General features: G+C 46.7%; 1 long non-coding RNA gene across 2 annotated transcripts in view; it reads left to right on the top strand.

The window, feature by feature from the left end:
- LOC309652626 overlaps positions 1-25990 on the top strand; it is a 130397-nt gene that overhangs the window by 28959 nt on the left and 75448 nt on the right. The gene's annotated exons all lie outside the window — the stretch shown is intronic.

Genomic DNA, 25990 nt, shown 5'->3' on the forward strand with positions numbered 1-25990 from the left:
GTGAGGTATGAATTCTATACCCTCTCTCAGAGGTGTCCAGCAGGACTGAGTCTCAGTTTTCTACAGTGGTAGCCTGACCATTAACACACTCTTTGTCCGTTTCCTTCCCTTCCCTGTCACATTTCTCCACTCCTCTACCAGTATTTCCTGGGATATTTTCCTTGGATATTTCCCTAATGAACTCCTTGCACCCAAATCCTTCTCTTGGGGTCTGCTTCTGGGTTCAACAACCTGAGACAGTTGTCTATTTCTGGTTCCACTGATTTCGATTGCTTATGGCATGTCAGGCACTGTTATCCGCATTTGACTATTATCATCTCAGTTTTGCAGATGAGGAAACTGAGGCTCAGTGAAATCAAATAACCTCCCTGAACTCTCACAACTAGAAAGCAGCAGAGACAGGATGTGAACAACATGGTCAGACTCCAGAACCCACACGACTGATCGTTGAGCTCTAATTGCATTATATGTGGCCAAAAGGCCCAGGCTTAGCTTGGGCTTAGAGTCCAATAGCAGAGGAGTACAGGGTTTTAGGAATCGGGTTTGAAACCCCCATCTACCATTTTCTACTTGTCTGACCCTCCATGCTCTTCCTTATACGTTGACAATAATAATAGCAACTACCTTCCAGGGTTGTTGGGGGAAATTAAATGACATGATACATTCACTGTGCTTTGCACCATGCCAGGCACGTGGGACGTGTCCTGCTCCTGTGTTAGTCGGCTTCCCCATTCCCTCCTCCTCTCCATCAGGCCCTTTCCCTGGGCTGTCAGGAGGACGGGTAATGGCGGAGGAGAACGCAGCCTCAAAAGCCTGTTGTTGCCAGCAAGGATCTGGCTAATTTATTTCAAAAGGTTTTGCTTCTATGAAGTTTAATAGAGTTGATGAGTATTAAAGGAATCATTTAATCTTCATTTGAATGTGAGCAGTAAATGTGTTTTGGAGATTATATTCATTCCCCAGTGACTCCGAGTACTTTCCCATTCCAAAGCTGATTTTCATCCATCAGAGCAAAGGGTTTTCAGGTCTGTGGATGTGTCTGAATGAAAAGCAGGAGTTCCAAACAGAGGGTGCTGCTTAGCCTCGTCTCAAGCAAGATGGCAGAGTCGCCTTCTGGGTGTAGGGACACATGTGACCCCTGCCTGACCCATCTAGTCCTGTCCGAAGCTGCTTCCCAACATGTCCAAGGCTTCGAGGCTCTCTAAGCGGGCTTCAGAAGCACAGGACGTAGAGACTGGCAGCCTGCTGTCCTCACCTTGGCAGCCTGCTGTCTCTTCCACTTTGCTGCACCTAATGGAAGGTCAGCCACATCCGCTAAAGGTGAAGAGGCTAAGATCCATCTGGGGAGGCATTTCACCAAATGAATTTTAACAGCTTGGAATCAGGTTAAACTCGTGTAGAAGGAAAGAAAGGGAGCCTTACTTGTTATCAAATGTGTAATAGGACATTTTTCCATCCTGCAAGCACTTGGGATGTGCATGTTACTTCGAGAGTAGGAGGAGTTTGTGCTCCCTGCCAGGAGCAATTCAGTCTTTCTGGGTTTTTTTTGTTTGTTTTTTTTTATTTATTTATGGCTGTGTTGGGTCTTCGTTTCTGTGCGAGGGCTTTCTCCAGTTGTGGCAAGCGGGGGCCACTCCTCATCGCGGTGCGCGGGCCTCTCACTATCGCAGCCTCTCTTGTTGCGGAGCACAGGCTCCAGACGCGCAGGGTCAGTAGTTGTGGCTCACGGGCTTGGTTGCTCCGCGGCATGTGGGATCTTCCCAGACCAGGGCTCGAACCCGTGTCCCCTGCATTGGCAGGCAGATTCTCAACCACTGCGCCACCAGGGAAGCCCAGCAATTCAGTCTTTAGCTAAGCCCAGTAGCGTCTGAGGAAGGGCTTGGAGTTTAGGGTTTCTCCTCTGGGCTAGCAAAACATCCCCGAATCAGGGCAGAACACTGATGGGGTAGTTATATCATACGTATGCGATGAGTGCAGTGGTGGGGTGTAAGGGGCAGTTGATCAAGGGAGAACATGGCCAAGGGTTTCCAAGGATGTCTAGTGGGCCTCATGCCTTCCCGCTTCCCACACTGGGTCTCTCCTCCTCCCAGGCACCCTCTGGACTGTGCCTCAGACACACCTAAGCCTTGTTTTTTCAAAAGGGAACACATAATTGGAGAGGTTAAAAAAACTGACCAAATTCCATTCCCAACTGGGATTCGAACCCAAACCTTTCTGTGACCAAACCTGTGTACTTTCTCAGACATCATGCCGCCTGTTGCCCAGGAGTTATGAAGACCTGAATTCAAGGTTAGCTTCAGCACTCATGTGGCCTTGACCAAGTCACTTACTCTGTTAGACACCCAGTTCCATCTGTAAAATGGGAATGATAGTGCTGACTTATATACACGATAAGATTGTCATGAGGAGCAAATACACGTGAAAGTGCTTGAAAGGCAGTTAAATGCTCTTCAAATATAACGCATTGTCATTTATCAAGGACGGTGATAAGGAGGACGACAATAATGGTAATCACTGGATCACTAGAGACATGCAAAAGGAGCATACTTTACCTTGGGGCACGCAAGAGCATGTGGCTGTTTGTGGAGAAAGCCGTGGGATATGGTTTCTGGAAGGCTGCTGCTAATCAAGTAGAAAGATGGAGCTAGATGCCAGGGAATCAAAGGCAGCGTAAGGCAGGAGGAAATGCATCCGTGTTCAAGTATTCTGGTGGTGAACTCAGACCAAGAAGCAAGAAATAGGGCAAGAGCTGAGGGGTCAGCTGGGTCAGAGGCCAGCAAGGCAGCAAAGGAGCGGGCAGGGGAGCAGCCGGATGGAATGCAGGCCCCGAGCAGCGGTGAGATCTGACTGTCTTTGTTAGCTGTCAGTTTCAGGTCATATTTTTGAACAGCAAGTGAGCAGCCTTATGCCAAAACCATCTGGGCCTGTTCTGGGACAAGCCCCCAGCTGCAAAAGTACATGGAGGTGGAGCCTTACAATATTTATGGATTTCAGATGCGTGCTCTCTGGAGCTCCAGGGGGCGAAAGCACACTCCCGATGCATAAAGGCTGAGTATCCGTGTGTGAAACACCACAGGAGGCTCTGGCTAAGACAGTTGTTCCCAGCTGAGCCTGGGTGGCTGCAGATGGAGACGAGGCGTCCAGAGCCTCAGGCCAAGCACACTTCGGGGCGGGCAGGCTCTGGGGTGACTCCTCATGCTGCTTTTGGCTGAAGTACCGCAGGGGAACCCTGACTCAAGGGCTTTCTTTCACGTGGCCACGTTAGCGTTCTCCTGTGGGAGCATGCGTATAGCCATCTGTTGGCTCTTTCTCCCCTGTTAAAAGCTGAACCCCTCAGGGTGACAGAAATAGGTTACACTTGTTTCCGAAGGTGCTAGAACTCAATCCAGCGCTTCATCGGTGTTTACTAAACAAAAGGCGGCTTGTTCTCAGAGGCTGGGGTGGCTACAGTGCCTTTGGCCCTGGACCTTGGTCTCAAGCCCTTTGGCAGAGAGATTTTTACAAAGGAGTGACTGTAAGAAAATATAAAAGAGCACAGTCTGCTGAAGGTGAAGGGGTAAAGAACAGGAACTTTTGTCTTTTGGGGGCCAGGAGGAGCCACCTGGGGTTTCTCAGGTGTGAGTTTAATCTGCCCATGACTCGGATAAGGTGTCTGTCCTCCAGATACATTATCTGCCACCTTTCCACACAAGCCCTTCAACAGCTGAGAGAGTAGCAGGGACCCTGCAGAGGCTGTGAAGGCGACGTCAGGAGAGCAGAAATCAGGCATTTGGTGATTTAAGACAAGTTCGGCTTCTGGTAGGTAAAACGGAGATGAAAGTAGGGCACTGGGGCGGCTGGTTCACCGTGAGAGAGGTTCCTCCTTACCTCAGGAAAGGGGAAAACAGCCCAGGTGGTGCTTGTCAGTGAGGACTGAGGCATGGGAGGGTCCTGGCAAGTGTGAGAACAGCCTTTTCCCATGAACTTGAGATATTTGGACCTCTCAATAGCAGGCCTCGTCTAAAATGAGTGGAGGACCCAAAGCAACAAGGGATACCTTGAAGCCTCGACCCTGAGGCTATCTTCCTGCCACCACAGAACCACACAATGCTGACCTCAGGGGGCCCTCAAGAGTCATGGAGCTCTATGTCTGTATCTGACCAACCTGGAGAGTGGGGAGCAGAGACCCCAGTTCTCAGCTTCTGTATTCCAGGCCATCTTTCCACTGCTCCCTTGTGTCTGCTCTACTTAGCAGGGTGCTTTTGAGGATAAACATAGCAAACTAAACAGCCGCCATGATTTTGATGTGTAATGACCTTACTAGCTGTGATTTCAATGTGTAACAACCTTATTCGTTGAACTTGTCCAGTGGCGGTAACTTTGAGAAACTCTTGACGATGTTCCGCTGCTCAAGTCCACAGATCTGTGCACGTTTCTCCCTCCCAGGGTCTGTTGCTCAGCTCCAGAGTACGGAGTATGAAGCATCCTTCTAGTGAATACCTTTCTGCCAGGGTTGACTTCTAGTGCTTCTAAGTGAAGAAACCTAACTGACATTCCCATTCATTCATTCATCCAGTAATCATTTATTTAGCACTACCATCTGTCAGGAACAGATGTCAATACAGGTAAAGCATGGCACCTGCCTTCAAGGACCTTAGAATCTAATGGGAAAGAGATAGGAGTAAGAAGAGAGGCCGTACGTGTGTACCAGGGAAGGCTTCCAGAGGAGTGGAGGCTTGAGTTAAGTTCTGATGGGCAGGCAGAGGTGGCCCAAGCAGAGAAAAGGGGGAAAGACGTATCCCCTTTAGGCATGAAAGCATTGTGCAAAGGCCCGAAGGTGTGTGGCAGCAGGGCACATCGGAGGCTCTGCTGGCAGCTTAGCTGGGACCTAGACAGACATGCAAATGCTGCAGGAGGGGCCGCGAGAAAGGTTGGCAGGCAGGCAGCGGACCAGGATGTCTACTGGTGATTAGCCAAAGAGACTGAACGTTGGCCCGGAGGAGTCACTGAAAACAGTTTGAACCAGAGATTGCTTTGGTCATGCTTGTGTGTGAGAAAGGTCACCCCAGCCTCAACTGCAGACTGATTTAGGAGAGGCCTTGGTGGAAGAAGGGAGACCAGTCATTCAGGGGGCAAGGATGGGAGTCTGAACCAAGCTGCTTGTTATGGGAATTGGAGTGCTAAGGTTCAGACCAAGGAGAGAGCCATTTGGAAAGCAGACTATTTAGAATATACTCATCAAGATAGGCAGAGGAGAACAAAGAAAAAGCCAGAAGATGGAGTCACGCTGGGCTCTTTCTTCCCTCTCACCTCCTATAGCTAATCTAATCGTGTCTTTCTTCTGGTGAAACTCTTTCTGTGACTTGCCTTAGCGTTCAGGAAAAAGTTCAAATTCTTAGGTTAATCAAAGATTTTTCTAATCTGGTCCCTGATAACCTTTATGTTAGCAGGAGCCGGGGACAGAGTTTGCTTGCTTGATTCCCTATATTGTGCTTAAATATATAAACCTGCAGAAAAGCTGAAAGGATAGGACATGAATACCTCTATATGCTTCCTCTAGATGCACCGGTTGTTAACATTTTGCTGCATCTGCTTTATCTCTCCCTCTATCTGTCTCTCGTTTTCAGTGTATGCACATTCACACACCGAAACATTTTTTAACTGGACCATTTGTAAGTTGCAGACATCACAATATCTCACATCTAGATACATCAGGGAGTATCTCCTAAGAGTAAGGACATTCTCCTCCAAAACTGCAATACTCAATAAATTTAACATCAATCCGATAATATTATCTAATATACAATCCACTTTTACATTTCCCCAGCTGTCCCCAAATGTGTGCTTAATAGCTTTTAAAAACATCTAGAACTCAAGGATCATGAATTGCATGTGGTAATCATGTGCCTTTAGTCTCCTTTAATTTATAACCGTCTCCTCTGCCTTTTTCTGTTTTTTCATGACATGACCTTTTCTGAGAGTCCAGGCCAGTTGCCTTGTTGAATGAGTTGCAGTCTGAGTGTGGCTGATTGTTTCCTCATGATCAGATTCATTATGTATTTTGGGCAAGAATTCTGCATGGGTGACCTTATATCTTTCCTGCTGTGTCATGTCAGGGACACATAATAGCTGTTTGTCCTGTTAGTAATGATGCTAACTTTCATCTCTCCACAAAAAAGCCACCTTTCCCCCTTTGTAATTAATCAGTAATTTGGGGTGTGATATTACGTGTAAATATCTTGTTCTGAACAATGTTTCACCCTTTATCTATTAATGGTCCTTGCTTGAATCAATTACTCTGTTGTTGGTTACAAAATATTGATTTCCTAAATCTATCATACCTTATACATGTATTAGCTGTTCATCTGTAAAGAAGAGCTTTCCTTCTCCACTTCTCCCTCCTTCCCCTCACCATTTTGTAAAAGTACTGCCGTGGACTCCTGGATGCCTTTAAATTTCTATATGTATATAGGTGTATATATATATATATAACTCTCATCATTCTTTCTGATGTTCTAATTGTCCCAAATCTAGCCAGTGGGAGCCTCTTTAAGCCAATTATTGTGTCCTTTTTGCATATCCCCAGTAGCCTTTGAACATGTCTTTGCTTTCTGACATATTATTTTCCAGCAGCATTTGGTACTCTCCTAAAGGGCAGAGTTTTGGGGGCGAAGATGATGAATTATTTTTGCACATGCTGTATTTGAATTTGGCATACCTCTATGATATCTAGTGTCTGGTAGGCAATTGTGTGCACACGTACACACATACACACACACACACATGCACGCTCCTATATATATCTTCAGTTTTATCTTCAGTGTGTTTGAATGATGGTCTTTTCTCTTGACAGTCTAGGTAGCCCCTCGCAGCTGTGCTGCAACTGTGGAAGGGGAACATGTATTGGTGGTGGACTGCTGACTGTCTGTGCCATAGGGAGTAATCGGTTTGCCAATCAGTACTCTCTAAGAATGATGTGAGCAAGATAATCCATTGGGAGGGAGGAGAAATGACTAGAGCCTCATATTTAGATTTTTTCAAAATTCAACTTTCACATTTTATTACATACAAGTTTTAAAACACACAGAGTAAATAAGTACAATAATGCATGCATGTTACCCTATAAATAAAAAAATTATACATACAGAGGAGTCTGTGCCCAATTCTTAAAATAATAAGCATGGACAAAAATATTTGGAGGGTCTTGGTATAATTGTAGTTGAAGGTGTAGATTGAAAGAAGTCATCTGGAGGTGTTTATAGAAGAAGAAGAGCAGAGGGTCTAGAATGGAAGCACAGGGAAGCCTCAATCTTTAGGACATGAGAAAAGTACTAGAGTAGACACCTAGAAAGGAGACAAGCCAACCAAGAAGTGGGAGGAAAACCTGGGTGGGTGATGTCACCAAAACATACAAAATGGTGGAAGTGCCACCAGTCCCAAATACTGGAGAGAGGCCAGAAGTGTGTCCACTTGATTTGGCAATATGGAGGCCATCATACTGCCGATTGATTGCAGTGTAGAAAGTAGGGGCAACTTAAAAACTGTGTCTGTGAAGGGCAGGAGAGCCATCAGATAGCTAGAGTATATGGAACCAGCTAGCATGATAGTCATATTAGCTGCTGTAACAAATAGCCCCCAGCTGTGAAGTGGGGATGATGATAGAAAATGGTGTGGACTTTTGAGAGACCTGTGAAATAGTCTAAAGGCTTTGAGAGAAAGGGGCTGCAGAAATCTGACTCGACATGGCTAAAGGCAGAAAGCAGCACAAATACACTTTGGGGGCATGTGTTTTTTTTTTTTTTAAGGGGGCATGTGTTTTGACATCACAGTTCCAGGCACAGAGTATGTCCTCAATCAGTATTTGCTGAAGTGAGCCTGTGAGCTACATGCCAGTGGGGTGGGAGCATTCCAGGCACAGGGGACAGCAAGCGTGAGGGTGCTCAGGCAGGAGCGCCCAGGAGGGCACCAAGAGCACGCCTGTGCGTGGTAGGGGTAAAAGGAGATGCGACCAGAGGGGTAAGGAGCGGCCAGACCTTTTGAGTCTTGTAAGCCACTGTCAGAACTTTTGATACCCTTTTATTCTAAAGATGTTAGGAACCACTGGAGGGTGAGAACAGAGAGAGATGACATGTTTTCAATGACCTTTTTGGTGGCTGTGTGGAGAGCAGATGGCAGGGCAAGAAGGGAGCAGAAGACCTTTTAGGAGGCTCTCCGAGGGGTCAGGTGGGAGATGGAGCTGGCGTGGACCAGGGTGGGAAGAGCAGGCATGGTGAGAAGTGGTCAGATTCAGGACATGTTTCAAAGTTAGAGCTGACGGCATGTGCTGATGAGTTGAGAGTAGAATCAAAGAGCAGAAACAAGGGTAACGCTGAGGCTTCTGGCCTGAGCAACTAGGTAGATGGTAGTACCATTTGAAAGAATATTAGATATTATCAGCAGCAACAGCAGCAGTAGCACCTTGACATTGAATCCTATTTCATGACTACCTGGAACACTGCCTTGATAAGACAAGGGTTCCAAGGCTGTGATCAGGGTTAGCAGAAAAGTGAATGTTGACTTGTGAGCTCTTTCTGCCATCTTATATACTGAATAGTTAACAACCTGGGTCTACATCAGTGGCTCTCCAAGTGTGGTCCATGGACCTGTGGCATCAGCATCACCTGGGAACTTGTTGGAAATGAAAATTCTTGGATCCCACCCCTGACCTATTGAATCAGAAACTCCGGAACTGGGCCTGAACCCGTGTAACTCAGATTGGGACTCAAACCTGGATGAAACCCAGATTGGGACTTGAACCCATGGTCTTTTAACTGAGATCACACACCTGGTCTCAGGTTCTTGATGTCTTATTGCAGAAAGAATTCAGTGAGAGACAAAGTGACAGGTAAGAAGTAGATTTATTTAGAGAGAAACACTCCACAGACAGAGTGTGGGCCACCTCACAAGGCGAGAGTGGCCCCAGGGTATGGGGCTGTCAGTTTTTATAGGCGTGGGTAATTTCATAGGCTAATGATGGGAGGAGTATTCCAGCTATTTTGGGGAAGGGGTGGGGATTTCCAGAAATTGGGCCACCACTTTTTGACCTTTATGGTTGGCCTTGGAACTGTCATGGCGCCTGTGGGTGTGTCATTTAGCTTGCTGATGTGTTAATAGTGAGCGTATACTGAGGCTCAAGGTCTAGTGGAAGTTGACTCGTCTGCCATCTTGGACCTGTTTGGTTCTAATCAGTTTATGTTGTGTCCTTGGGCTATGTCATTCTTTTAAAGGTTGTGCCCTGCACCCTTCCCTCCTGTTTCAGGCCCAGTGCTCTTTTAACCAGCCTTCCAGGTGATTCTGATGTGAGATACCTTAGGTCAGTGTGAGGACCACTGACCTAAGGTATTTTTGTGATTTCTTTGCTGTTGGGCACCGCGAGAAAGCTGCAGTGTTCCCCAGGAATGGACCATCATTCCTCTGTATCCCCAGAGGGTCTGTGTGACAAGACACCTCTGCTTAAAAGGAAAAGAAAGGAAAGAAAGTGAGGGGAGAACCTAGGATCCAAAAAAAAAGGGCTTGTCTGGGGGTGTTGGGGCGCTTGGAAATGGGTCTAAGGGCTGAGTTGAAGAATCAGCCAAAGTAGAGCTAGAATCCTTTACTTGATAAACATGGCTTGTTTGTACTTGTGTGTGTGTGTGTGAGTGTGTTTTCCTTTTTTTGCCCTTAGAATATTAGATTTTATTTTTCAAATTCATAATCTTCTCAGCAGTCTGCACAGTTAAAAGGAAAGGCCTTTTCTCCCCACCAGGGACAGAGTTTTCAAGAGAGCCACCCCCGAGACTGGCCGCTGAAGTAATGGCGGCTGTGTGGGAGCTGGAGGGCCCCAAGGGGAAGGTAGAACCTAAGGTGGAGGCCCCTCCGCCACCCCACAACCTATTCTAAAGATGTTCCTTCTAGACAGTTGACTGACCTCAAACCTTAGAGGGATTGAGGCTTTATTTTTATAAAGAAGGCCTCTTCTCCTCCCGCCAAATAAATAACAAACAAAAAAGGAGCCTCTTTCAAAGAAGGTGCTAAAGGTGGGAATTTTCAGGCCTGCCAGGCGATGTTTGTGGTGCGGCTCGCCTGCTTCCCTCACTCCAGTTGGCAGTTGGTGAAGCAGCCTCCACGGCCTGGGGGTGAAGTGGACCCTGTGGTCCCTCAGCTTCCCTGGCAGGCCGCTGCAGGACTTCTGATTGGCTGACCCGTTAGTTCCAGTTCCTTAGAGTCATCACAGGATGCTTGCACACACGTGGGCCCCAAGGTGCCAAGGAACACCCGGGGCAGCGCGAGGTCTCCATTGTCTCTGCAACCGGAGTCCAGTCAGTGTCAAGGAAAACAACCTCCCAGGCTAAAGCTGCAAATGCGCGTTGCTGTGGGCTGGCTTGCCCTCTGCACTCTGGCCAGGGTCTCTGCAACTGGCTTGCCGGCCTTGAAAGGCCCCCTGCTTCTCTTTAAGACTTTCTCCCTCTTCCACCTTCGAGGTTGGCCACGTGCCGTGGGCCCTGCTTGTATCACGGTCCCTTTCCATTTCTCAGCCTACCTGGCTTCTCAGCAGCATTTGGCACTGATGACCACGCTCCACTTTGAAAATGACGTTCCTCCTTGGCATCTGTGACCTCCAGTCCACTCCCGACCTCGCTGGCTGCTAGCAGGCTCCTTCCCACCCCAGACGTTCCTTAAGGGCTGATCTTCAGGATTCTGTCCTGGGCCCCCTTTTCTTGTCTGTGGTGCTGTCATCCATTTCTGGGATTTCAACCACTGTCTGCCTATATTCTCATGTGTCCCAATCTTCACCTCCAGTCCAGACCTCTCTCCTGAGTTTCGGACCCTCTGTCCACCTGGAGTCCCATGGCTGTCTCAAATGCAGCGTGTTGAAAATGCGCTCATCCCCTGCCCTGGAGACCTGTTCCTGGCCGTTGTCCCTGATAGCTGTGAATTGCTCCGCCGTCCCTCCAGCCCTCGAGCCTGACACCTGCTCGCTGTTCTCACCTGCACCCTCTGCCTCCCTCCCCATTGCCAATGACTCACCAAGTCTATCGAGTCCACCTACAAAATGTCTCCAGTTCCGTGACCTCTGCCCACTCCCCTTCTCATCCTCTCAGCCCGACTCTGCACAGACCCTCTCTTGCCTCCAGGTCTGATATCATTCCACGTGTGACTTCCTTTCTCGGTCACGCTTGGATCTTCTCTGCCTCGCCACCGTTCCCCTTTGCTGGCTAGTGCCTCAGCTCAGGTGGCATATCTCCTCTGGGCAGCAAGACTGGAGTAGGCGCCCTGTTCTCCCTCTACTGCTCCTGCCCATTTATCTGTCTGTGTCCCACTCCAGCCCTAAATGTTGAGTCTGTCTTATTCACAATTGTCCCTGCACTCAGCAGGGTGTCTGGCACATAGGGGCACAGAATAAACAAAACAGAGATGCTATTTCCCAGCGGACCTTTAAACCAGGTCTGGGACTGGTCTGGGGCTTAGAGCCACATGGGTTCACCTGGAGACCCTCTGGGTGTGGGGCCGGTGGCAGTTCTTTATCTCGATTGGCATCAGTACAGGGGGGAAAGAAGACCCAGCAGGGACTCCAGGTACACCTGCACGCCCCCTTCCTCTGGGCAGCTGACCCTTATGGGCTGGCGGACTATACATCAGCTCCCATTACCGAGCATATTGTAAATGAGCGTGCATTGATGAGAAATGGTCTTATTTGGCTCAGTAATCTTCAGCTCATGAGCGAGGTGAGAACATGGCACCTGTTTCCAAGCCATTGTCTATGGTGCCTGGAACCCCCTTCTTTCGTCAAGTCCCTTAGTCAGCAGGTCTCAAAACCCTAATATGACATTTGTCACACTGGTTTGTAATTGTATCTTTACATCTCTGACCTTGGGAGCTTGGTAGGGACCAGATTTTACTGCTCTCTCAGGTCTCGGCTGGTGGCATGGAGGCTGGTGCAGACTAGAGGAATAGCCCGGGTATATACCATTTTGTTAAGGGATAGAAGCCAGGAGCGGTAGTGATGCCAGATGCTGCCAGAGCCCCCTTCCCATTCCATGAGGTTTGTCCTGCCCTCTCTCGGCATTATTCAGAGGAAAGATTCCACAAGCTCCTTTCAGGGGTGCTGGTGCCACTAGTTAGGTAACAACAGGTCATGATGCAATGTTACTGGGTCTCTGAAACAAGGAGGAAGCCATGCGAGAGGAGACGGGGTAGACGCCCCTGGACCAGGGCCAGAGCTTTCAGAACCTGTGCTTCAGAGAGTCTATCTGGGTGTTGTTGCCTCTGTGAGTTTCACAAATCTGTGTGTCCTGTCAGGAAAGGAATTCAAATGCTGGGCCTTCCACCCTCTTCACAGTATTGGGGCCGATGTAAAACCGGACCCAAAGGATTGCCCTTTCGCTTTGCCAGAAGGTCACTGCATAAGTTATGGGAATTCAGGGAGGAAACTATTCCCAAACATGTCCCACCCACTGAGCCACAATTCCTTTAGCCAGGGCTGAAGCCTTTCTTGCCCCTAGAAGAAATGAGATGCCTTAGGTTGGGTTTCCTGGGAAAGACACTCGGAGTCGGAGATTGGCGCACGGGAAGTTTATCAGGAATGCCCTGGGGAGCAACACCTATTAGGAGGGAGGGAAGCGGGATGAGGCTGAGGCAGAAGTCATAATGTGATGTTGTTGCTAAAGAGTCCTCAGCTCAAGAGCTGGGAGTGTCTTGCAAAATTGTCCCAAATTGAGGGAAAGGGGCTGAACCTTTGTACCGCCTCCCCTTCCCACCCTGGAAGAAGGTGTGACTTTGGACAAAGAGGCTACCATCAGCTGAGAGCGGTTCCCGGAGTGGGGCTCAGCAGCTGACAGTCCCAGGGGCTAGCGGCTGGAGGGCCTCAGAGGAGGGGTCCGGACATTATAGCACCCACCATGTGAGGCTAAAAATGCAAATCTACCTGAGAAACACAACAAACTGTTTTCAATGGATACCAAGGGCTGATACTGGAGCCTTTTTTGGATAAAGTTTGGAAAAGGGTTGTTGAAGTGGATTTGAGGTTGAGATGAACAGGACCAGGGTCAGGGAAGAGGAGAAGAGGATGCGGTGAGGGACAAGGAAGGGGGATCCGGATTCCTGTGGCTTCCTTTCTGCGGAGTTCTGCTCCAAGTGCCTCGCTAAAGATTCCCGAGGACCCAGAGTTTCACCTGGCCCTCAGAGAGACCTTGGGCAGAAGATAATCTCTCGGCTTCAGCCCTCCCACTTGGCAAACAAGGACTGGTGATGGCAACCTAATCTGGGGGCTTCAGTGTTTAGGAGAAAAGAGGCAAACTACGCATGTATGTTTGCTGCAAGGGACACACAGGTAAAAATCAGCTCTTTGTTAACTTGAAATAAGATAGAAATTATCTGAATCATAGAGACTCAGAGGCGGAAGGGGTCATTCAACCCACTCATCTCACAGATGAGGCAATAGGTTCAGGGAGCAGAAGCAACTTGCCCGAGATCACCCAGCTTGTTAGTGTCAAAATCAAAAATAAGCCCAAGGTCCCTGACTTGTGGCTCAGTGCTCATTCACAACACCCAACTTCTGTGATCTTTACTAGGCTGGCTGCCTTCTTAAAAGCAACCCCAAAGTCCAGCAGAATCTGAATTTTCTAAGCCGGTTTTGTCGAAGGCGGCCCTCTCTCTTGGAAGCTCGTATTCTTTGCAGAGTTCTATGGCTGCAACTCCTGCCAGCAGAAGGCCAGCCAGCCAGCCAGAGAGGCCTTGGAGACATTTGCATTTGGGTGAAAGGGGCTGATGGTCTTGGACTCACAGCTGAAGGTTTTCTGGGGTGGAAATTAAAGTGGCAGCAGGAAGCAGAATGCGACCTAATTAGCAGTTTGGTCTCTGAGGCTGACCTCCTTTCGGGAAAGCTGGCACTCAGGGGAGCATAAAGCAGCTGTCGCCTCTTCCCTGCCTGGCCAGGTGGGCTTAGAGCAGTGCCAGCCCAGCCGTCACCCCACGCCAGTTGCCCTCCTGGAAAGAAGTCTCACCTCACGACCCCCCAACCCCCAAGAGCTCTCCATCTAGGGCTCCAAGGGGTTGTGCAAACAGGCAGCACTCCCAGCATGAAACCCTTAAAAAGGAGGGAAGGAAGAGAAAGAAGACAAAAGCCTTTCCCGGCTCTTGGGTGGAGGGAGGAGGCTGAGGACTTGACTGGAGCCCAGGAGGCTAAGCTGGGGGGGGCGGGGCATGGGGAGGGGGGCAGAGGGCTGCGCAGGGGACAGTAGATGCGTTCACCAGCGTCTCGCACCTGTTGTCGTCTGCTGTGACCACACGTGCAGGCGACCCCAGGAGCTCCAGCTAAACAGGCGAGGAGTGTAATTAATCCATTGTTTAGCATTACTGAAGCTCACCGCTGTGCGGATCCTTCCTGGCAGTTCTCCCAGACCGGGGGAGGTTCGGCAGCGGGAAGGGAGTTGGAAGGATTGAGATGTCAGGTCTGAGGAGGGAGACTCATAGCTGGGGGAGAGGGGAGGACAGTGCCCAGCTCCCCTCCCTGTTACCCTGTTACAGGGGCGCTTCCCACTGCTAGGCAATAGTCTATGTGTTTGGCGCCTGCTGAGAAAGCACGCTTTCCACCTTGGTCCCCAGGGGCTGGCTGAGCTGTGGGCGCAGCGTGGATGAGGTCTGTCCAGAGATCGGAGTTGCTTCCTACTGCTGGGCTTCTCATCTGCTGTGGGGTCAGCGGCTTTCCCTTGGCATAAATGGCCCAACATCAGCTGTGACAGGATCTTAGCGGCCTCCCCAGGAGTAAGAGTCAACACTTTGACAGCTCTTACTAAATGCCAGGCACTGTTCTAAGCCCTGGACATGTATCATCTCACTGAATCTTCACAACAACCCTACAAGATAGGTGTCCTCATCATCCACATTTTACAGATGGGGTTAGGGAGGGAGGCACAGAGAGGCTCAGTATCTTACCGAAAGTAGCACAGCTAATAAGAAGGAGAAGTGGGATTCAAATACAGAGCCTGTGCACCCAGCCTCTGCATGTACAGCCTTTTCCTGGGGTCGTGGTTCTCGGCTCACACGCCTGGCACCAGGGGAGCAGGAAGAATTGTTCTTGGTATCTCAGTCTCCACATCCACCTGCCAGGGCACATTTCCATTTCTGCCCTGTGGATTCAGGTCATCCATAGAGGGGCCTGGGCATCTGAATTTTTAACAAGTACTCGGCATGCCTTCTAGGATCTGGTCTGTTTGGGAGATCCTGGAGATAAGGGGGTACTTCAGCTCAGTGGTTCTCAAACTTCGATGTGAAGAACAAACACACACCATGGAGGTTATTAACACTACCGATTCCTGACCCCTCAAGCCCCCAGATTTCTGTTTTAGACCTACTGGTTGGGTTTTCATCTCCCTCGCTTTAGTGGATAAAATATAACTGTTAAATATACATACCTCTGGGCTCCATGCTGGTGCGTGCGTCCAGGAGGGCCAGAGAGGCCTGTCCATCTTGATTGAGCAGCCCTGGGCTGAGGCAGCCCTTCAGGGCTCACCAAGTCTCAGGGGCGGAGGGAGGGCTGGGCGAGGGATCAGGAGAGCTCCAGCAACCTCCGCTTCTTAACTGGATGGTTACTGGATTGCCAGGGCTGGGCCTGCTGGCTCCTTACTTAGCAGAATGGAGCCACCCTGGTCCAGACAGCTAGGGAGGCTTTTTGCTTCACTGGACCCGCGTGGACTGTGGACGGTGCTTGTCTTTCTCTCCCAATTCCAACGCACTGGGAGGAGAAAGCACACTCCCGGAACTTGACAGCGTCAAAGAATAAAACAAAAGACCACTGGAGCTTAAAAATATACATTTGCAAACCTGAGTCTATTCACTTGCCAGGCAAGGCAGCACAGGCCAATGAGTGGTTCTCTGAGTTAAGCGCTAGAAGGGGAAGTCCTCGGTGGTTATGCTAATTAAGGATCCAAAAGTAGCCCTTGGGATAGGACACTGTTGGTTAAAGCTCTGGACGCAGTTGGTTAAAACAAGTCCCTCGTTCCTTGATTGGGAAAGGGTCTTCAGGTGGGTCCAGTGAGGGGCTGGCATCATACAGCGTTCAGTTTTGATACCTCACAGGCAAGTGTGGCTACCAATGAAAAATTGTCCTTTTATAACTTGTTGGGATTGTGGCTGCCATAGGCCTGCAATGACCCAACTCTGTTCCCTGAGGTCACTTTGAGCCCCTTCAGGGCTGGGTCGGCTACCAGCAGCCCATGGGAAGAAAGGGCAGCTGCTCACAGGTCACCAGATGGCCCAGGTTGGGGATCCTTCCCTAGCCAGGCAGAGCAAAGTAGGCAAGGTGCCCAAGGGGGGCAAAGTTTAAAGAGGCACAGACTCTCAAGGTTGTGCAAGTGCAGAGTAAGTACCTCCTTCAATTTTGTGCTGGCCTCAGCCTAGTCCCCCTGCCTTCCAAGCTGTAAGGGAGACGTTTTCAGTGTGTTGGGCTCCATAGAAAGCATTCTTGCTGGATGAGCAATGGTTTCAGTACCTCCAGATACGTGTTATTTCTAGTTGCTCTTGTTTCCCCCATGGTAGAAATGGATAGTGTGTGTTTCCTGGGACCAGGAAAGGAGAGTGGGGAAGAATGAATCTCAGGGCATGTCACCTTTGGCTCGGGATCTCCCTAGTTCCATGGATTTTACTCTTATGGCACAGGCCGTCTGTCCCACTACAGGCCTGTACTCGGGGTTCTCTCGTGTTCCCTCAGGCCAGAGACATTTTTTTCAGGAGCTATTTATTTGAAGTTTCAGGTCACCTGGAAATTACTCATATCAGATCAGATTCATGGGATTCTTTTCTCCTGGCCATTCATAAAACAGCACCAGCAGAATAAGTGTAGGAAAAGAGTTTCCTGATTCCAGTTTCCTCCTACAATTTCTAGAAAAGCCCTTGAGTTCAATCCCAGGTACACTGATTTGCAAAGAAACAGGGACCTCTGGGGGCTTCGGCAGGCAAGTGAATCATGCATGCCCTGGACTCTGGGCTGGAGTGGGCCTCGATTGTTCTGAGCAGAAAAAACTCTGTTCTATTTGTCACGGTCCATCATGAAGGCATGCTATAGTCTAGGACAGCCCTGGCTTCAGTGGTTAAGCGCCCCCAACATGCTGAGCCAAGGCTGACTCATGATAGCATCTTCACCCCTGGAAGAAACAGTCCTTTCTGTGTAATGGAAATTGTCCATTAGTAGACCTCATTTTGTGGCCATTTTCAGCTGTTCCTTCTTGTTCCATCCTTCAGAGACACAGAGAGCAGCCAAGTGCCAGCTGCTAAGTCACTTCCTTCATTTGGGGCACTGGAAAAACACATAGGCAAGTGCACGGTTAATGTGCGAGCCTCACTTCAATTCACCCATGCAGGGATCTCAGGAAGTTTTGCTGCTGAATTTCTTCCTGAACATCAACGACGCATAATGAAGTCAGTTCAGGATGGGCTTTAAGCCCAAATTCACTTGCTTTGGGATTCGTCACTCAGGCTCCTATATTAAATTCACCTTGGGGTCTATGGTAAATTTTATGAAATGTTACTTTCGTCTTTACGGCTAGCATAAACATTTATGATACATCCTGTGATATATGTTTCTAGGAAGCAAGGAAATGCTGTTGTGGAAAGATAGGATTCCCAACTGATTTGAAATATAGACGAATAGCATGTTTTAGAAAGGGGCTGGGACTTTAATGGAAAAAAGTAGTTATCAGATTTTTTTTTCTTGTCTTTCTCTGCCTTCTCTTCTGGCACCAGTTAAAGGAACATTTCTCAGCCCTTCTCCCCATGCACACAAAAGATGATACCTGATATGAAATGCTGTCAAATCCTGCTTCATTAAAGCCCACAAAAGCTAATGCACAGAGCTCCCCTCGCACTGCCCTAAAATGGGAACAAAGAGGCAGAATAATGTCAAAATAGAACACAAAGGAAAAGAGTTTGTCCTCTGGGCCTGGGAGATGAAAGATAGGAGAAATCATCTGTGAATGTTGGGCTGGGCCAGAGTTTCTAGGGCTCATTTCAGAGATGATGGGGGATTGTCAGACTGGGCAGCTTGTGTAAACATAGCAAGAAGGCAGTGAGGGCCCTGCAACAAGAGCCCAGGCGGTGCTCCTGTTATCAATTCAGTCACGGGCAACAAGGAGGAGTATCGACCTCACGACGGGGACAGATGAACAATTGGGGCATCCAGACTGCCACTCCCTTGCTGTGCAGTAGAATACCCCCTAGGTGAGGAATGAGGTCTGGGGATCTGAGCTCGGTTGGGAGACCCAGGAAACCAATGATTTTGAGGGGTGTGCTGGGTTCTCGAAGGGAGGTGACTGTAAGAAAAAGCAAGTCATAAAAAAAGCTCTCTCTCTTTCACGGTAGCATCATCAACCGTGAAGACCACGATACTTGGCTTCGTGGTGTATTAACAAAGTTCAGTAGATCACTGACAGGGTGAATGTATTCCACCAGGTCAGAATATGGCCCCTGGAGAGGTAAGAGGGCAAATTCAGGGTAACCTAGTTGACACTACCAGCTAGGATTTGAAATCGAGCACCATGGGATGCAGTTATGTGATACTGTCAGTAAGAGCAGTGACAGAACATAGCCCAGACCCTTCCCACCATCCACACCACCTCTTCACTTAGACTCCTGGCTTCCCCTCCTCCCTCCTTCACTATTCCACCATCCACAACTAAAGCCAGTTCCTGCGGTGCTGTCTCTGGGCCCTGTGAGGAGAGAAGCAGTGAGGGCTGGACAGCCACTGTGAGGGGTCACGGCCTCTTTGGTTGGCAAGCGAGACCATGTCTTACTTGGGTCACCCAAAGCAGAGCCTGAAACAAGTCTGTGAGAACAGGTAGTTTGTCTGGGAAGTGATTCCAAAGAGCGGGAGTGTGGGAGTGGGGAGTGTGAGCCAGGGGTGGAGAGAAAGCCAATATAAAGGCGCATCATCAGGGGCCAGTTCTGCCAGGACGTCTTACAAAAGCATCTGGGTTACCTCTAAAAAAGGTTCAACTAAAACATGGGAAGCAGGAACATTAATTCACTGCCTCCCATCTGCCGTTGGTTGAGGGCTGCCCCTGTGTGTGTGTTGACATTTCTGAACTTCTGAGCTGGAAATGCAGTGTCCTGAGCCTCCTAAGTGCCTTGGGGCAGAGAGCAAAGGCATGGTGCTCACTCCTGGTGAGACACGTGAACCTAAGCTCACATAGAACTGTCCACCCCAGTCACTGCTGGAATCAGAGCTGTGACCACTAGAATGTGTGACCGGGCGCCAGACGCATCTACTACAGGATGTAAGACTGCTGAGGGGTGAGAGAACAAGGAGATAATGTACTACCACATGGGAGCCCCCAAGTGAAGGGATCTTGGACAAAAGTCCTCTCAGAAAATACGCTGATCTGGGATGATTCAAGCTGACAGAAGTAAGGAGGCTTAAAAGAAGAGTCGGGGATGGTGACTGGGAGTTGGGTCGGGGCTACTGTCAGAGGAAAGGGCAGAAGTCCTTCTGGATACCCAGCATCCTGCGCATTAGGATGCACTTGAGCCCTGACCCTGCAGAGTCCTCAACATGAACTCATAGAGGAGGTGAGACCATACTATAATGAGATTTTCTGGTTCTAACCGTAATCAACCTCTGTGAGTAGGGACCAGGATGGCTTATGTAGTATTGATTTCAGGGCTACAGCAGGGTCATGCCTTTGTGAGGGTATTTCAAAAACTTGGAGTGCAAGGGATGGGGTGTTGGGAAACAGAGAAGGCTTGAGCTGGAATCTTGATGAGACTTTTGGAGCTGTTTGCCCTACAAAGCCAGAGCCTAGACCTCCTAACTGCAGCAAATCACCTTGGGAGAAAGTCAAGGGTCTCTGAGGCACTGCAAACCCAAACTTGTAAATAGAAAGGAAACCTTCACTCCATCTCCATTTGGATGTGAATGAGAATGCTGATAAGCGCTGTTGGGAGCTGTTGACTGTTAGGGGATCCAGACTTAATGTGAGATAAACTCTAGAGAAGGAAGAGCAGAGAGATGGATAGAACCTCCATGTGGCTGACAGGGTCTTGGTGCTCCGGCCGGGTGTCAGGCCTGTGCCTCTGAGGTGGGAGAGCTGAGTTCAGGACATTGGTCCACCAGAGACCTCCTGGCTTCACGTAATATGAAACGGCAAAAGCTCTCCCAGAGATCTCCATCTCAACGCTAAGACCTAGCTCCACTCAAAGACCAGCAAGCTACACTGCTGGACACCCTATGCCAAACAACTAGCAAGACAGGAACACAGCCCCACCCATTAGCAGAGAGGCTGCCTAAAATCATAATAACTTCACTGACACCCCAAAACACACCACTGGACACAGCCCTGACAACCAGAAAGACAAAATCCAGCCTCATCCGCCAGAACACAGGCACCAGTCCCCTCCACCAGGAAGCCTACACAACCCACTGGACCAGCCTTAGCCACTGGGGGCAGACACCAAAAACAACGGGAACTACAAACCTGCAGCCTGCAAAAAGGAGACCCCAAATACAGTAAGTGAAGCAAAATGAGAAGACAGAGAAACACACAGCAGAGGAAGGAGCAAGGTAAAAACCCACCAAACGAAACAAATGAAGAGGAAATAGGCAGTCTACCTGAAAAAGAATTCAGAGTAATGATAGTAAACATGATCCAAAATCCTGGAAATAGGATGGAGAAAATACAAGAAACATTTAACAAGGACCTAGAAGAACTAAAGAGCAAACAAACAATGATGAACAATAAAATAAATGAAATTAAAAATTCTCTAGAAGGAATCAATAGCAGAATAACTGAGGCAGAAGAACGGATAAGTGACCTGGAAGATAAAATAGTGGAAATAAATAGCACAGAGCAGAATAAAGAAAAAAGAATGAAAAGAATTGAGGACAGTCTCAGAGACCTCTGGGACAACATTAAACGCACCAACATTCGAATTATAGGGGTCCCAGAAGAAGAAGAGAAAAAGAAAGGGACTGAGAAAATATTTGAAGAGATTATAGTTGAAAACTTCCCTAATATGGGAAAGGACATAGTCAATCAAGTCCAGGAAGCGCAGAGAGTCCCATACAGGATAAATCCAAGGAGAAACACGCCAAGACATATTAATCAAACTATCACAAATTAAATACCAAGAAAAAATATTAAAAGCAGCAATGGAAAAACAACAAATAACATACAAGGGAATCCCCATAAGGTTAACAGCTGATCTTTCAGCAGAAACTCTGTAAGCCAGAAGGGTGGCAGGACATATTTAAAGTGATGAAAGGGAAAAACCTTAAACCAAGATTACTCTACCCAGCAAGGATCTCATTCAGATTCAACAGAGAAATTAAAACCTTTACAGACAAGCAAAAGCTAAAAGAATTCAGCACCACCAAACCAACTTTACAACAAATGCTAAAGGAACTTCTCAAGGCAGGAAACAAAAGAGAAGGAAAAGACCTACAATAACAAACCCAAAACAATTAAGAAAATGGTAATAGGAACATACATATCGATAACTACCTTAAATGTAAATGGATTAAATGCTCCAACCAAAAGACATAGACTGGCTGAATGGATCCAAAAACAAAACCCATATATATGCTGTCTACAAGAGACCCACTTCAGACCTAGGGACACATACAGACTGAAAGTGAGGGGATGGAAAAAGATATTCCATGCAAATGGAAATCAAAAGAAAGCTGGAGTAGTAACTCTCATATCAGACAAAGTAGACTTCAAAATAAAGACTATTACAAGAGACAAAGAAGGACACTACATAATGAGCAAGGGATCAATCCAAGAAGAAGATATAACAATTGTAAATATTTATGCACCCAACATAGGAGCACCTCAATACATAATGCAAATGCTAACAGCCATAAAAGGGGAAATTGACAGCAACACGTTAATAGTAGGGGACTTTAACACCAACTTTCACCAATGGCCAAATCATCCAAAATGAATGAATAAATAAGGAAACACAAGCTTTAAATGATACATTAAACACGTTGGACTTAATTGATATTTATAGGACATTCCATTGAAAAACAACAGAATACACTTTCTTCTCAAGTGCTCAAGGAACATTCTCCAGAATAGATCATACCTTGGGTCACAAATCAAGCCTTGGTAAATTTAGGAAAATTGAAATCATATCAAGTATCTTTTCCGACCACAACACTATGAGACTAGATATCAATCAGAGGAAAAAAATCTATAAAAAATACAAATACGTGGAGGCTAAACAATACACTACTAAATAACCAAGAGATCACTGAAGAAATCAAAGAGAAAATCAAAAAATACCTAGAAACAAATGACAATGAAAACACGACAACCCAAAACCTATGGGATGCAGCAAAAGCAGTTCTAAGAGGGAAGTTTATAGCAATACAATCCTACCTCAAGAAACAAGAAACATCTCAAATAAACAAGCTAACCTTACACCTAAAGCAATTAGAGAAAGAAGAACAAAAAAACCCCCAAAGTTAGCAGAAGGAAAGAAATCATAAAGGTCAGATCAGAAATAAATGAAAAAGAAATGAAGGAAACAATAGCAAAGATCAATAAAATGAACAGCTGGTTCTTTGAGAAGATAAACAAAATTGATAAACCATTAGCCAGGCTCATCAAGAAGAAAATGGAGAAGACTCAAATCAATAGAATTAGAAATGAAAAAGGAGAAGTAACAACTGACACTGCAGAAATAAAAGGATCATGAGAGATTACTACAAGCAACCATATGCCAGTAAAATGGACAACCTGGAAGAAATGGACAAATTCTTAGCAAAGCACAACCTTCTGAGACTGAACCAGGAAGAAATAGAAAATATAAACAGACCAATCACAAGCACTGAAATTGAGATCGTGATTAAAAATCTTCCAACAAACAAAAGTCCAGGACCAGATGGCTTCACAGGTGAATTCTATCAAATATATAGAGAAGAGCTAACACCTACCCTTCTCAAACTCTTCCGAAATATAGCAGAGGGAGGAACACTCCCAAACTCATTCTACGAGGCCACCATCACCCTGATATCAAAACCAGACAAAGATGTCACAAAGAAAACTACAGGCCAATATCACTGATGAACATAAATGCAAAAATCCCTAACAAAATACTAGCAAACAGAATCCAACAGCACATTAAAAGGATCATACACCATGATCAAGTGGGGTTTATCCCGGGAATGCAAGGATTCTTCAATATACGCAAGTCAGTCAATGTGATACACCATCTTAACAAATTGAAAGAGAAAAACCATATGATCATCTCAATAGATGTAGAAAAAGCTTACAGCAAAATTCAACACCCATTTATGGTAAAAAGCCTCCAGAAAGTAGGCATAGAGGGAACTTACCTCTACATAATAAAGGACATATAATACAAACCCACAGCCAACATTGTTCTCAATGGTGAAAAACTGAAACCATTTCCACTAAGATCAGGAACAAGACAAAGTTGCCCACTCTCACCACTATTATTCAACATAGTTTTGGAAGTTTTAGCCACAGCAATCAGAGAAGACAAAGAAATAAAAGGAATCCAAATCAGAAAAGAAGAAGTAAAGCTGTCACTGTTTGCAGATGACATGATACCATACATAGAGAATCCTAAAGATGCTACCAGAAAACTACTAGAGCTAATCAATGAATTTGGTAAAATAGCAGGATACAAAATTAATGCACAGAAATCTCTTGCATTCCTATACACTAACGATGAAAAATCTGAAAGGGAAATTAAGGAAACACTCCCATTTACCATTGCAACAAAAAGAATAAAATACCTAGGAATAAACCTACCTAAGGAGACAAAAAACCTGTATGCAGAAAACTATAAGACACTGATGAAAGAAATTAAAGATGATACAAACAGATGGAGAGATATACCATGTTCTTGGATTGGAAGAATCAACATTGTGAAAATGACTCTACTACCCAAAGCAATCTACAGATTCAATGCAATCCCTATCAAACTACCAATGGCATTTTTCACAGAACTAGAAGAAAAAATTTCACAATTTGTATGGAAACACAAAAGACCCCAAATAGCCAAAGCAATCTTGAGAAAAAAAAAACAGAGCTGGAGGAATCAGGCTCCCAGACTTTTGACTATACTACAAAGCTGCCGTAATCAAGACAGTATGGTACTGGCACAACAACAGAAATACAGATCAATGAAACAGGATAGAAAGCCCAGAGATAAACCCATGCACATATGGTCACCTTATTTTTGATAAAGGAGGCAAGAATATACAATGGAGAAAAGACAGCCTCTTCAATAAGTGGTGCTGGGAAAACTGGATAGCTACATGTAAAAGAATGAAATTAGAACACTTCCTAACACCATACACAAAAATAAACTCAAAATGGACCAAAGACCTAAATGTAAGGCCAGACACTATAAAACTCTTAGAGGATAACATAGGCAGAACACTCTATGACATAAATCACAACAAGATCCTTTTTGACCCACCTGCTAGAGAAATGGAAATAAAAACAGAAATGAACAAATGGGACCTAATGAAACTTAAAAGCTTTTGCACAGCAAAGGAAACCATAAACAAGACAAAAAGACAACCCTCAGAATGGGAGAAAATGTTTGCAAACAAAGCAGCTGGCAAAGGATTCATCTTCAAAATATACAAACAGCTCATGCATCTCAGTATCAAAAAAACAAACAACCCAATCCAAAAATGGGCAGAAGACCTAAATAGACATTTCTCCAAAGAAGATATACAGATTGCCAACAAACACATGAAAGGATGCTCAAAATCACTAATGATTAGAGAAATGCAAATCAAAACCACAATGAGGTATCACCTCACACCAGTCAGAATGGCCATCATCAAAAAATCTACAAACAATAAATGCTGGAGAGGGTGTAGAGAAAAGGGAACCCTCTTGCACTGTTGGTGGGAATGTAAATTGATACAGCCACTATGGAGAACAGTATGGAGGTTCCTTACAAAACTAAAAATAGAACTACCATACAACCCCACAATCCCACTACTGGGCATGTACCCTGAGAAAACCATAATTCAAAAAGAGTCATGTTGGGCTTCCCTGGTGGTGCAGTGGTTGAGGGTCTGCCTGCCAATGCAGGGGATATGGGTTCGAGCCCTGGTCTGGGAAGATCCCACATGCCGCGGAGCGACTGGGCCCGTGAGCCACAATTACTGAGCCTGCGCGTCTGGAGCCTGTGCTCCACAACAAGAGAGGCCGCGACTGTGAGAGGCCTGCGCACCGCGATGAGGAGTGGCCCCCGCTCGCCGCAACTAGAGAGGGCCCTTGCACGGAAACGGAGACCCAACACAGCCAAAAATAAATAAATTAAAAAAAAAAAAGAGTCATGTACCACAATGTTCATTGCAGCACTATTTACAATAGCCAGGCCATGGAAGCAACCTAAGTGTCCATTGACAGATGAATGGATACAGAAGATGTGGCACATATATACAATGGAATATTACTCAACCATAAAAAGAAATGAAATTGAGTTATTTGTAGTGAGGTGGATGGACCTAGAGTCTGTCATACAGAGTGAAGTAAGTCAGAAAGAGAAAAACAAATACTGTATACTAACACATATATATATGGAATCTAGAAAAAAAAAAGGTTCTGAAAACCTAGGGGCAGGACAGGAATAAAGATGCAGATGTAGAGAATGGACTTGAGGATGGGGGGAGGGGGAAGGGTAAGCTGGGACGAAGTGAGAGAGTGTCATGGACTTATATATAATACCAAATGTAAAATAGATAGCTAGTGGGAAGCAGCCGCATAGCACAGGGAGATCAGCTCGGTGCTTTGTGACCACCTAGAGGGGTGAGATAGGGAGGGTGGGAGGGAGACGCAAGAGGGAGGAGATATGGGGATATATGTACATGTATAGCTGATTCACTTTGTTATAAAGCAGAAACTAACAGACCATTGTAAAGGAATTATACTCCAATAAAGATGTTAAAAAAAAAGAAAAGAAAAGAAAGGAAACCTCCCCCATGCATCTATATTCTAAATACTTA

Source organism: Balaenoptera physalus (genome assembly GCF_965194825.1).
Source record: "Balaenoptera physalus genome assembly, chromosome: X".
Classification (NCBI taxonomy): Eukaryota; Metazoa; Chordata; class Mammalia; order Artiodactyla; family Balaenopteridae; genus Balaenoptera; species Balaenoptera physalus.